We start from the raw sequence: 6288 nt of genomic DNA on the forward strand, positions 1-6288 counted from the left end.
CTAAAACCAATTATAATTTTTTTCGAACGATTTTAATACTATGCTATGGTATATATGGTATATAACAATATGTGGTTCCAGTAGTCATAATGCTAAAGCTTTGTTCACTAATAGATATAATATTGAAGCTACGGCTAGAGATGATGTATATTTGGTAGCAGTAGGCGCTTATCGCAAAAAATATGTTATGATTCTACCAATGGTTGTTGGAGGAACAAATTAAAGGTGTGTTAGGAAATAAAATATGTACAAAAAATGAATATACTAAAAAGCAAATATTGCATGCTAGAAATTATTCAAACAACCGCATGCTAAAGAGAAAACGACAAAAACCACAAAAATTGCATGAAACTAAATTTAGATTGAAAGAAGGTAAGCACTTGACGAAACAATTTATGTCTGATAAACATTACTAGCACCAGAACAACGATGAATGACACAATGATGACGCTATTCCTGCAATGTAATGTAATGACATACAACAAAACAATAAAAACAAAAAATGAGCGACTGTATTAAATAATGAATGAAGGAAACAACACAAATATACCAACGAACAAGTGAAGGAATCAACTGACAAACAAACCAACAACAATGAAATAAACGACAAACAAATATTTGCAACAACAAAGTAAATTTCAAGCAGTATTACTAGCAAAAGAGTGACCAGAAAAACGGTAAAAAACAAGGATGCATGTAATGTCGCTGACATTCGGTTAGTTCCACGTTTACCCTTTTCTTCATAAGTTAGCGGTTAAACTGTCAGGCATACACAAAAGCAAAGAAATTTTAAAAAAGAGATAGAGCGGGGCAGTGGCTAGTCGACTGATTGTCAGCAGTTAGTTGAGCTTAAATAAAAGCGGCGCACGAACCAACTGAAAACCCATCAGCCGCTTGAGACTATCTTTTCCAAACGCGGTTGATAGTGTAACTGCTACATTTAAATGATTTAACTGACTACTTTGCTGGACACATGAATGACCATTTCTCTGACTGCTTGCCTGACAGGTTGACCGACAACTGGCGGTCTACTTTTCCTTGTTCTAATACTTTTTCATTTCACTCTACTCTTGCGTGGGTATTTTTCACTTCGACCTCTGCACTTTGGCACAGCTCACCTGCAAGTTGCTGAGTAGCGCCGGAAAGTATGGCATCGTCAGTGAAACATTGGCACGACTGCCGCCATTGCTGGCGCTTGTGGATCTTCGCCGACCTGCTGTACTAATTGCGACGTCGGTTAAGCAGTGATACGGTGTTGAAAGGTATACGTCAAAAGTAGTGAGCGCCGAAAGAGAGCAGGAGAGATAAGAACAAGAACGCGATGCGCAATTAGTGTGAGTGAAAATTTGTATTAAACACATTTTGTGACGTTGTGTGTATTTTTACACATAAGAAAATGGCAAACGACTGTTGAAGCAAGTTACAAACATACATAACAGTACTTGAAAATGTTTTTTTGTTTGGCCGAAAAATAAAATTTATTATAATATAAATTTGATGAATTTGAAATGAGAGAAGAAAACCCAAATAATTCAACGAAACCACAACTCGAAAGTCACAAAAGAGAAATGGGAAACAAAATGGAATCAAGAAAACAAATTGTGCTTTCCTTAAACAAAGTGAAAAAGGAAATCGCTTGTAATCGCTGCTCACATGAAAAGGCTGCGCGCTCACTTGCTGGCACGTTACACCAACAAGTTAAATAAATGGATTGACAAAATCTTATTAGGAAAGCAATGCAACATTCAGCCATAAGAGGGCATTGTCAGTACTTTTCGGAGCTTCGACGCAAGAGAGACAGAAAATGTCGTTTGCAGTGTGTATCAAACGTAGAGGAAACTATCAAATTACGTTAAGTTGTTAAACATTTTTGTCCATAATATCTATACATAAATGCAGTACATTCTGACAAGTGCAGCAGCCAGTTGTTCAGTATTAAACGTTTTGCGCCCAAGATATGCTGGAATAATTATCCACGCAGAGCGCTCGAGTGTACCAGAAGACTCAGCATACAGAAAGGTCTACATATGAAGCACACCACATAAGTGCATTTCATTTATATTGTAGTTTCTTTTGCTGTTGTCATATCGGCAGAAGTTAAAGCTTCCGGAACAAAAAAAAAGAATAGTCAATTTATAGGTATAGCTATATATGGTAGTGTTCAATGCTAAGTACACATAAAAATATGTTCTCCTCCTCTACTTCTGACTCACCTGATTATTGCAATTTCAGCTCTTCCGGTTGTTGTCCAGGTTTCGCCTTCACATCAATGACGAATAACGAATAAACACCAGCATCACGGAATGTTATTTCCAAAATACGCAGAGCACTTTACTTAGACACTTTGAATTTACGCGAACGTGCCAAAGGTTTGTGATTCTTACTCCACTTTATCTTAGTACGGTTATAACGTTTTGCTGAACACTTTATTTTCACTTGTGTGCCAAAGAATAACCACCTACTTTCAGAGTAATCTTCGTCTTTTTCGACCTGTATGACGGGTTTGGGATCCTCCAGTGGACAGGGTTTCATATTACAAGGTTTCTTATCCGGCGGTTTTGCGCTTGGATGAAAGATCATCCTAATGTTTCCTTAAGTGAACCAAAAAGAGTCAAGTGAACGTTGACAAGATCACTATACTAGTCAAAAAATAATGTAAACAATAAAAGAGATGCCTACAAAGTTGAACTCAATGTTTCAGTGTGCTTAAAGTATGTCTTGTCTTGAAACAAACTTTGACTTATGTTTTAAGCCGTCTCCTTAATTATTTGGAATGGTGTGGAAAACAATTATACCCTAAACTATATATATATAAAAGATCAGCGTGATGAGCTGAGCCGGTTTCGCCATGTAATTCTGTCCGCCCGTCTGTCTACATGCATGCGAGCTAGTCCCTCATTTTTTGAGATTTTGATCTGAAATTTTGCACTCAACCATTTTTCACTAAGAAGCTGCATATTTAGCAGAACGGCCGATATCGAACTATTATAGCATTTAGCTGCCATACAATTTGAACGATCGGAATCCAGTGTTTGTATGGAAAGTTTTTTTATGTGCGGATATATTTTTACTAAATTTTGAATGGGCTATTGTCCAAGACAATGGTGCAATCCCCGAAGAAATTGTTCAAAGTCACTTTAGCATATAACTACCTTATAGAACTGTCCGATCAAAGTTCTTGTGAGGAATCTTTTGTATTTGCGAAGGGTATTATAACTTCGCTGTAACCGAATTAATATTTGTCCTTGTTTTTGAAGAAAAAGTGAGTCAAAACAATATAATTGAAGTTTCTTTCAATGTGATAGACATCACAAAAGAATTTGTCAGCATTGAATGATCTCAATTAATCAACATAGAGTGGCTTATAATATTCTCTGCACAATCTTAAGGTTTTCAAAATAAATTAAGCACAAGCCAATGCTAAAACAGTTCCTCAAATAAGTTTACAATGAGACAATTGCATAACGGCCGCACACTCGTACTTCTGAATACATAGAAACAGTAATACATACTCTTGGTGGCGACACTGCGACTCGCCGCAAAGTCGCTGATACGCCAAGCAGCAAATAAACTGGCAAATATCTTTGAAATAAAAAAAATCAATAATAACAGCAATAGAATAACCGTGTATTAACGCGTCGGAATTGACCTACTTTAACTAGCTCATATACAAAACCTCAAGCAACTAAGGAGGCTGGCTGGAGATTGCAAAGCCGATTAAGCACAATGATTGGGTTTACGTTAAATAACGAACATAATTGAGGAATAAAAGTGAAGATAGAGTTTCCATAAGTTTTTAAAAAAGAGTTGCCCAAACTTTTGCAAAGAAAATTAATATGCAATGACCGATTAAAAGTATACGCGATCGGTAAAATAAATTTGGCATACATTTTCAAAAACTTTTAATCCAAAAACATATGTTGGAAAAATAAAATTTTCAACTCATTGTAAATATTTTATAGAAAAGATATTTTGTTTAAAATATTTATATGATTTGTTTGCAAGACCAAAACTTTTTTTTTTTTTTGTATTTTTGTATTTTAGTATTCTTATTTAATGGAGCTTCTAAAAGTCTAAAGAAATCATGTTATAATTTTTGGAGCATAAAAACACCCATACACCTCAGTAATGCTTAAAATTTTTATTTCAATGATGTATCCGTAAGTCCAATAATGCAAAAACGCTGCACAACTAAAATACGACCTACTTTTTGCTATGCGCCCAAATATATTATATATTTCGTTGGCGTAGGTTATTAGGATTGTGAGGCAACAGAAGAAAATGCACTGCAGTAGAAGAAAGTGCTAAACAGATAGTCCGCCAAATGCAAGCAGATGAAGAAGAAACACAAAAACAAAGAGAAGAAGTCAGTTAAGTATGTTATACGATTGATAAAACATAGTTAAAACATTGAGGATGAGGTTGGCACCAAAGCGTCCGTCGACAAAGACACCAGTCAGCCACCAACAAAAGCCCAAATGGCCACCCAGACGGTCAATAAATGTTTGCAAATAAAAATTTTCTAGTTTTCTGTTTGCTTACAAGACTGCAATATGCCTAAGCATATAACTGTAATCAATATTATTACAGCTTGAAGTTAATGGGAAATCAAAGAGGGGGTGAGGGCGACCGTGTCGACGACAAAAGAACTTGTGGTCTTTTGATTGGATTTAATTTGGTTTAGTGGCTTATTAGTTGGTAACAATTCCATTGCCCAAAGCATATAACAACAGCAGCAATAAATGGTATAATAAAATCGGTCTGATTACTTCGGTCTTTGCTTAATGCTTGTTAAATCATTGCGATAGCAAGTGCACAGGCTCTTTTGCCTATTAGTGGCGCCACATTTAACGTGTTAGAATGATTGAGCTTGCTCGTTCACTTACTGACCTACTCATGTTTTGGAGCCTTTGAGCAAATAAGCGGCTATTTAATGTTTAGCACCGTAATTCACTGTCCTGTTTACCACATTGTCATCAAGCAAATGCGATAACTTTCGCCATGATCCTGCTCCATGCTTTCGTTATAATTTACTGCTTTGCCTGTGGTGTTTGTGGTGTTACAGAAAAGTACCTATAATTTCCACGTCATTACTTTTCAAATTTCCTCTTATGCTAAAAGTGCAATAAAAATGTTTCACAGTTTGTTGAGTGTGTTGAGCGTGGTAGGAACGAGTTTCAGTAACAGTCGTAAAAACAAAAAGTATTAAAAGTGTTCTATCATTCATTGCACTGATTGAAAAACTTAAACTCTATAGTAGTCAACATATAATATTTTAGAAAAGTAAAACCTAACGGTTCTATATGCGGTTGAGTTGAGTGTTATAAAATATTTATGCTATCCAGATAACGAAATTTCATTCCTCAATGTATGAGCCTCCTGTTTTCTTTTATTAGCAAACAAGTGGGAGTTTCATATTTGTGCTAAGCTTACAGAGCGGTAATACGATAACGAGTAAAATATCCATGTTGAAACATTTTCTTGTGTATTTAGGTATTAAACCATGCCTGAAGCTGATACAATAATTATGTAAGGTAATTCAGTAAAAGAACTAAACAAATCTGTACGGTTTCTTTACACTTGGTGCACATTAGTCAGAGTCCGGTCCGAATGCGTTCACCCAACTGACTAAAGCAGACAACTGACTAAACGTTAGACGTTAATACCACATATTAATGCAGCTAAAACACAAGTTGAAAGTAGTGTTTTCTCTGTCGGATAGTCCAAAAATCATGAAAAAGTCAAAACGGACTGATGACATAACAAAAGTCGAGATTTAATAATATCACACCGGATGAAAGGTTTTAGCATGTGATTTTCGCAGAAGACCAAAGTTTCACAATTTGTAACATAACTTTAAGAGCCTTAGTCAAGCTCTCGATCTATTTCAGAAAAATTATCTCTATTAGATTTAATTTATACCTTATATACCGAATTTCAAAAAAAAACCAATTTTTTTCCATATTTTCAAAATTTATCCATTTAAGAATATGTCTACGAGAGGATTTTGAAAATTTAAATTATTTTCGGAGATAAAGACTTCGTACTGACCCGGCCTCCAAATTTGTTCGGTGGGTCTAATTGAACAAAAGACTTTACGCACACTTTAAATGCGTTTTTCTCAAACCAGACTTTTTCAATACGATACCAACGATTTCTCGAGTTCTACTAGACCGATTTACTTGAATTTTTAGAGAATCTTCTTTAAAGACTTTTTTCGAATATAAACTAGCTTCATCCTCAAAAAATGGTAAAATTTTTTTATTTTTTTTTAAACAGTCGCCATTT

General features: G+C 35.2%; 1 long non-coding RNA gene across 1 annotated transcript; it reads left to right on the forward strand.

Moving 5' to 3' along the window:
• Nucleotides 1–1765: 1765 nt before the first annotated feature.
• On the forward strand, nucleotides 1766–2688 carry LOC138856322 (uncharacterized). Its single transcript, XR_011395512.1, has 3 exons — nucleotides 1766–2019; nucleotides 2233–2369; nucleotides 2469–2688. It is a non-coding gene; the product is annotated as an uncharacterized lncRNA (long non-coding RNA).
• Nucleotides 2689–6288: the final 3600 nt, after the last annotated feature.

The sequence above is a fragment of the Bactrocera oleae genome, chromosome 3 (genome assembly GCF_042242935.1).
Source record: "Bactrocera oleae isolate idBacOlea1 chromosome 3, idBacOlea1, whole genome shotgun sequence".
In the NCBI taxonomy this organism is placed as follows: domain Eukaryota; kingdom Metazoa; phylum Arthropoda; class Insecta; order Diptera; family Tephritidae; genus Bactrocera; species Bactrocera oleae.